The following is an 8,260-nucleotide window of genomic DNA, read 5'->3' as shown; positions in this document are numbered from 1 at the left end:
AGCCTAGAAGACACAAATTTAACTAACAAGTTGAAAGTACATGAGTCAAAAATGAAAAAGCAATTATATTCGAAGTTGAGGTTTCTTTTTAAAGTGTGGGCTGAAGAATTATTATCTATTATCCTCACTTTCTGATGTCTTCAGAGCAGAGGTTATAAACTGCCATCTGTCTAGTTCACCATCATTTTTATGTATTATCATAATGTTGTTGTTTGTTGTTGCTGATGGTGTTCAAGTCAAGCATGACTCAGTGGCCCCATGAACAAAAGGCCTGAAGCCTCTCTACATCTACCAACATTTATCAAAGTTCTTAGAGCTTCCAGAAGCAAATCGTTTAGGAAGTAGATGCCGCTGTTGCTTCCAAACCTGTCATAGAATGTTATTGATTGAGTCACCTGAGATGCAAAGTGAACCTATGTACAGCAGCTCTGAACTCTGCCCTGTCCTGAGCCAGCCTCACTAACTCCGAATCACCAACCCCTATTGCCTCAGTTACTGTATCAATCCATCTCACCCAGGGTCTTCCTCTCCTGCGCTGTCTGTCCACTCTTCTGAGCATGATGTTCTTTTCCAAGGACCAACCTCTCATTACGTTGTCAATGATTTCATTTTACATGGACCTGCAATCAACACTCATGCACTCATGGTAACAGCAGCCAAGAAATTTAAAAAGTGCTGCATTGGGGAAATTTACTAAAGAACAACAAAATTAGTTTTGTTCACTAAGGTGCACTCGATGCAAGTCATGGTCTTCTCAATTACTTCCTGTGTATCTGGAAATTGAACAATGTATAATGTTGACAGCAGAAAAATATAAGCCTTTGAACCGTGTCTTGGAAATGTTGTTGTTGTTGTTAAGTGCCGTCAAGTCACAGGCGACTCATAGCGACCCTATGAAGGAGAGTCCTCGGTGCTTGGGTGCCTTTCATCCTCTCTCCAGGTTCATAGGGTTTCCGGAGGCAAGCTATTACAGAAGTGGATGCCACTCCTGCTTCCAAGCTTGTTTTAATCGGGGAGCTCCACCCCACTCTCTGTCGACATTGGATAGCCAATCATTAACGCATTTAACACTCCAGTGTCATGGTGTTCAGCCTCACAGCAACCAAAAGTGAACGTGGTATGGAAAAGAATATTAAATAATTCATTGACTATCAAAAAGAATAAATTATTCTATCTTGTTCTTGTTGTTGTTGTTGTTGTAGTTGTACCATAAGGTTGGAACCAACCTATAGCAGACCCTCTAATGGGTTTTCAACACCAGTTAATCGCACAGGAGGGGATTGCCCAGCCTTCTCCCGCGGAGCAGCTGGTGGCCTCAAACAGTGTGCCTTCGGGATCACGGTGAAGCTTCTTGCCACTAGGCTACCAGCGCTCCCAAATTCTATCTTAGAGGATGTGCAAATAGAGTGCTCCTTAGCGGCGAGACTGGTGAAACTTCACTTCACATAATTTGGACAAACTGTCAGGGTGGAGATTCCTTGGAAAAAAGCATCATACTTGGAAAGGTAGAGGGTTCAGAGAAAGAAAGACTCTCAAGAAAATGGATTAACATGGTGACTACGACAATGAGCTTGAGCACCTCAGAGACCAAGAAGATCAAGAAGACCAAGAAGGATAGGGCAAGGTTCAGATCTGTTATTCACAGGGTGACTCTGGGTCCTAGTAGACTTGATAGAACCACACAACAACGTATATTCAGGGTCACCAGTAAGACTCAGCGTCAGCTAGCAATATTCAAAAGCAAGTGCTGTCCTTAGAGCAGGGCCCTCTGATGGTGTGCTCTGCAGTGTTACACGGCTCACCCAAAGGGAGGCTCCCACTGGAAGTTCGATTCTACCAGGAGGAGAAAGAGGATGAACAAGTTCCTCTCATGAGATTGATGGCCTCAGAGACCTGCGGGAGAGTTAGCCATGAGTCTGTTCCTGCTTGATGGCAGGGAGGTGATGATGTCCTTCCTGCAGATGCTACTAGTGCCTCACTTAGAAATCTCACAGGATCCCTTTTGGCCAGGTAGATTTTACGCCTCCTCAGGTGCTGCCAAACTATTGAGGAGTAATGAGGTCAGTTTGAAGACTAGGGTGTATCTGATTCAGGCCGTGGTCTTTCCTATTACTTGCTATGTAGCTGAAAGCTGGACAATGAATAAGGATGACAGAGTAAGAACTGACACCTTTGAGCTGTGTTGTTGGAGGAGAGCACTGGACATCCATCCTATGACAACCAAAAGAAAGAACAGATACATCTTGGAGAGTTTACAGCCGGAGTGCTCTTTGGAGGCAAGAATGATGAGGTTTTTGCCTCACATACTTTGGGCATGTTGCCTGGAGGGGCTATTTCTTGGAAAAGGGCATGATGCTTGGAAGGGTGGAGGGTCATCAAAGGAAAAGAAGACCCTCAACTAGGTGGAGTGACACGCTGACTGCCGCAGTGGGCTCTCGTGTGTCAGGAAGTGTGAGGATGGCATAGGAGAGAACAAGATTCAGATCTTTTGTTTGTAGAGTGGTTATGAGTCGTACGACTCAATGGTACCTAACGACAACAACAGCTGCTGCCTACATTGCTGATAGCAGCTCACATTTGCAGTCTTCCCTAGAGCCTTGCCCTTGGGTTATTGCAGCTGCCTTGGTCTGAGGGTTCTCCGTGGCACTGCCAGCAGCTGATGAGTGATTGATGTGAGGGTACAAAAGTCCACCTCTCTTGCCGTCAGGCTGGCCACACCACGTGACATAAATTACCCTCCAGAGCCCTCCCCGGGATGAGGCTCAGGCTGCACTTGGCCTTGCTGGGCCGCTTCTGCCTTACGCTGCTTTCTTGTTCTCTCACAGGCTTCTCCTGAGAGCACTACCACCTCAATAAATCACAGCACACACATTCCCCTCTCAAGCTCTGTGGATCAAAGAAAATCCTTTTTAAAAAAATTTGTAGCTTCTAAGACAAAAAGCACGATAATTGGATGACAATAGAATCTGGAGCCATTTTGTTGACTCTAATTGTATTAATTGTTATGAGTGGCACCCACTTCCTAAACAGCTTGCCTCCAGAAACTCCATGAATCCTAGTAAATGTCCACAGTTGTACAGGGCCTTTTGTTCATAGAGTCACTGTGATTCATGCTCAACTCGAGGGCAATCAACAATAACAACTGTGTTATAGTTTTGTTGAGATGTTATTGACATATATGTGTTGAAGCAAGTGTAATTTCTCCTTTTTTCTTGCATATAAATGTATTCAAGAGCATTCTTGATTGTTAATGACAGAAACCTATCTCAGCATAACTTAAGGATAAAAGGTAATGTATTCTTGCGTATATAGGAAGAAAGATTGGCTAACCACTTCTAAAATAACAGGCTTTAGAAAACCCTGTGTATAACAGAGCACACTTAGATTAGCAGATATGGCAACTGAAGCTGAGCCCTCATATATGGAAACACAAAGGAGGAACAGTTTTAAGTAGACACTAGTGATTGGAACATAGAACATGAGAAGCATGAATGTAGGAAAATTGGACATTGTTAAGAAAGAAATTAAACCCATAAATATTGACATATTACGTATTGGCAAAATGAGATGGATTGGTATGAGACATTTTGAACCTGATGATCATATGATGTACTATGCCAGAAATGGAAAAGTGGGGTTGCTTTTATAATTAAAAAATTCATTTCTAGATCCATCTTGAAATACAACATTGTGAGTGACAGGATAATATCCCTATGCGTTCAAGGAAGTCCAGTGAATATCACTATCATTCAAATATATACACCAATAACCAGAGCCAAAGAGGAGGCAATGGAAGATTTCTACCAACTTTTGCAGTCAGAAATGGAGCATGCAATCAAGATGCATTAATAATAATGGTGACTGAAAAGCTTAAGTTGGGAACAGAGAAGAAGGATCAGTAGTTGGAAAACATGGATGTAGTGACAGAAATTAAGCTGGAGACAGAATAATAGAATTCTGTGCAACCTGCAATTTATTTAATGCAAATACTTTTTCTAAGAAGCCAAAATGCAGGCTGAAAAGTCTAAAGAACTGACTCAGATGATGATCTCAGGTACACCTGATCCGGGGTTGAATGGATAATGGTTATCTATGGTGGACAGTGTTTGGTGGATTTTCACAATTAAAACAAGCCTGGAAGCAGGAGTGGCATCCACTTCTGAAATGGCTTGCCTCTGGAAACTATGAATGGTGCTCAGATCTTTTATTCATAGGGTCGCTATAAATCATCTATGACTCGACAGCACTTAACAATAACAACAACTTCTCTGCTAGTCGTCTTGCATACCAGTCTTCCTCTCTTCTACTTCAGATGACTTCATTCACGGGGAACAGAAATAAGTGCTTAAGTGCTGACAAGTCAAGTACAAGTCATCGTGATCCTAGGAACAACAGATCTGAACCTTGCCCTATCCTATGCCATACTCTTCGTCTCTGACAGCTGAGGGCCCACTGCTGCAGTCATTGTGTCAATCCATCTCATTGAGGATCTTCCTCTCTTTCGCTGACCCTCCATCTTTCCATGCATCGTGTCCTTCTCCAAGGAACAGCCCTTCCTTAACAGCATGGCCAGAGTAAGTGAGATGAAGCTTTACCATCCTTGCCTTCAGGTGCGCACTGGTTTCACTTCTCCAGGATTTATTTGTTGATTCTTTTGGTAGTGCATGGGATAGTTAGCACTCTTCTCCAACATCACAACTCAAATGAGTTGCTTCTTTTCCTGTCATCCTTATTCATTGTCCAGCTCTCAGATGCATAGCAGATGACTGGAAAGATTATGACATGAAACAGGTGCATCTTTCTCTACAAACTGACATCATTGCTGTTCTGAATTTTACAGAGGTCACTGAGAGCAGAATTTTCCAACAAACAGATTCATCCAAGAGAGGGTTAAACCAGACTGCACCTTGGAGGCAAGGATTCTGGGGCTTCGTCTGACATACTTTGGACATGTTGTAAGGAGGAACAGGTCCTTGAAGAGGGACATCATGCTTGGGAGGGTGAAGGGATGGCGTAGGAGGGGAAGACCCTCTATGAGGTGGGTTGATTCAGTGACTGGGGTAATCGGGATGGGTGTGTCAGAGGCACTGCAATTGACACAGGATAGAGCAAGGTTTAGGGTTGTTGTACATAGGGTCGCTATGAGTGGCAAGCAACTCGACGGCACATAACAAAAGCAACAACATACATCTCCAGATCTTCTGACTGCTAGTGTTGTTTGTGGAGGCAAAAAAGATGAAATTGTTGGCAATTCCAAGCTTTTCTTCACTTATCGTGGCCCAGCGGTGAGGATTTTTTCCCCCTTGATGTTGAGACAGGATCTGTATAAAATGGTGAAGTAATTGATTCTCTGTAGCAAGCACTTCAGGGTTCCCTCACTTTCAAAAAGCAAGAGTGTGTCATCTGTATAATGCAGTTTGTTGATGAGTGTTCCTCCAATACTGACACCACAACCTTCTTCATAAAGCCCAGCTTTTCAAATAATTTGCTCCACATATAAATTTAACAAGTATGGAGAAAAGTTACAGCCTTGACTTACCTCTTTGCTGATTTTAACCACACAGTGTTCCTTTGTTCTGTTTGTTTGTAAACAGCTTCTTGGTCTAGTTATAAGTTTTTCATGAGCACAATTAAGTGTTCTGGAATTTCAGTTCTTCTCAATGTTAACCACCATTTGTTATGATCAACACAGAGAAATGCCTTTATTTTGTTACTAAAACAAAAATAGACATTCTCCTGGTATTCTCTTCTTTTAGCCAAGATCCATGTGACATCAGCAATGATATCCTTGGTTTCACAACCACTTATAAACTCGGTCTGAACTTCTGGAACGTCCCTGTCTAATGATTGGTATAGCCATTTTTAGATGATCTTTAGAAATTTTTTGCTTGCATGAGACATTAATCATATTGTTTGAAAATTTTCACCCTCTGTTGGATCAGTTTTCTTGGGAATAGGAAAAAATATGGATCTCTTCCAGTCAGTTGCCCAGTTAGCTGTCCTACAAATTTTCTTCCACAGACTGGTGAGCATGTATGTGCGGGGCTACATCTCTTATTTGGACGTGTCAGTCAGTATCCCTGTGATTCCTGGGGCCTTAGTTTTTCTCATGTTTCCAATGCAATTTGAAATTCTTCCCTCCCCATCATTGGCTCTTTATCTTATGCTACTTCCTGAAAAATATTTCATTGTTGACCAATTCTTTTTTTGTACGGTGACACTGTATTCCCTCTATTTTCTTTTGATGCTTCATGGATCATTTAAGATTTCCCCCATAGCATCTCTCAGTATTGCAATTTGAGCCTTGAATTTATTTTACAGTTCTTCCAATTTGAGGAATGCCAAGCTAGTTCTTCCTTTTCCATGCTCTAACTCAAGCTCTTTGCACATTTTATTATAATACTTTGCTTTGTCTTCTCTTGGGCTGCTTTGTGAAATTTTCTTGGTCTTCTTGAGCTGTTTCTGAAAACCTCTTTGTAATCAAATGTCTGCATCTTGTTGCATGTGACCTTAATGGCAACAAGTTTCTTTTTTTCTTTGAGATGTTGTTGTTGGATGCTGTAGAGTCAACTGTAATTTATGGGGACTGTAGGAACAACAGATCTGAAACTATCCTATCCTTCACTGTCCTCTCATTCTCCCACAAGCTCAAGTCCATTGTTAGAGTCACTCTGTCAGTGTATTTCTCTGAAGGTCTTCCTCTCTTTCTATAATCCTCTACCTTTCCCAGCATGTCGCCCCAGAACTGTTCCTTCCTGACAACATGATAACATGATGGTGAGATGAAGTTTCACCACCCTTGTCTCTAAGGAGCATCTGATCACACTTCATCCAAAACAGATTAGTTTGTTCATTAGGCAGTCCTTGGTATATTCAATACTTCTCACCAATACCACAATTAAAATGTATCTAAATTTATCAGGATATATTTAAATTTCTTCTTCTTTAGTTGTTTTTTTTTTTAAATTATGTATTCATTGTCTAATGTTTACAGGAATATGAAGCGCTTGAAAACGTCATGATTTCTTTTGGTTGGGTGCACACACCTTAGTCTTTAAACTGACATCCTTACTCGTCAACATTGTAAAGAGGTCCTTGACAACAGATTTTTTTCCCCCAATGAAGGATGTCTTTTAATGTTTTGACTGTTGCTTTATAGGTGTTGATTGTGGATTTATGCAAAATTAACTAGCTCATTAGCAATTTCAATCATTTCTTTGAATAGTCATGTATTTATGTTTCCATATCTGTACATATGTTATCAAGGGCATTCATATCTATACAGAGAGATTAATGTTTGAATCACTCGCTATGAGAGCTGGACAATGATGAGGGATGACAGAAAACGAATGAATGCCGATAAGTTGTGTACCAAAGAACAGTACTGAATATCCCATTTAATCTTCCAAAAAGGGATTGAGAAGACCTTGGCCAGAGTCAGACTCATCTTGGTCTTCAAACTGGCATTATTGCTCTTCAGTATTTTGAAGAGGTCTCTACCAGTAGAATTCTTCAAAGCAATATGACTCCTGATCCCCTGGCTGCTGGTACAAAGGGTGTTGATTGTGAATCCAAGTAAGATGACATTATTGATAGTTTCAATTTTCCAGCTGTCATGATATTGCCGATTGGTTCCATAGAAAAGATGTTTATTTTCTTGATGTTGAGATTTAAGTCATATTGCAGGCTTTGATCTTCTGTAGCAAGTGCTTCAGATCCTCCTGACTTCAATAAGCAAGACTGAATCACTTGTGAAGCATAGGTTGTTGATGAATCTTTCTCCAATTCTAATGTCATATATTTTTTCACAGAGACCAGCTTCATGATTTATTTGTTATGGGTTGGTTCTGACTCAATGGTGATTGTTGTTATTGTTGTTGTTGTTGTCGTTATGTTCATCGAGTCTCTTGCAACTCATAGCAGCCCTATGTACAACCTCCCTAAACCCTGCACTATCCCTTGCCAATCGTATTGTCTGTCTCCAACATACCTGTCCCCATTACCCCAGTAGATGAATCAATCCATCTTATTGAGAATATTTCTCTGCTGTGCTGTCCCTCCACCCTCCCAAGCATGACATTCCTCGCCAAGGACTGATCCCACCTTATAACATGTCCAAAGTATGTCAGATGAAGCTTCAGAATCCTTGTCTCTCCAGGACAAAATTGTTTGTTCTCCTAGCAAACCGTGGTATAGTCAATACTCTTCTCCATCAGCAAAGCTCAAAGGCATCAACTCTCCTACCATCCTTTGTCATTGT

Source organism: Elephantulus edwardii, unplaced genomic scaffold (assembly GCF_000299155.1).
Source record: "Elephantulus edwardii isolate Elephantulus edwardi_28Jun2011 unplaced genomic scaffold, EleEdw1.0 scaffold00035, whole genome shotgun sequence".
NCBI classification, from domain to species: domain Eukaryota; kingdom Metazoa; phylum Chordata; class Mammalia; order Macroscelidea; family Macroscelididae; genus Elephantulus; species Elephantulus edwardii.
The sequence above is the reverse complement of the archived record's forward strand: the minus strand, read 5'-3'. Positions refer to the sequence as shown.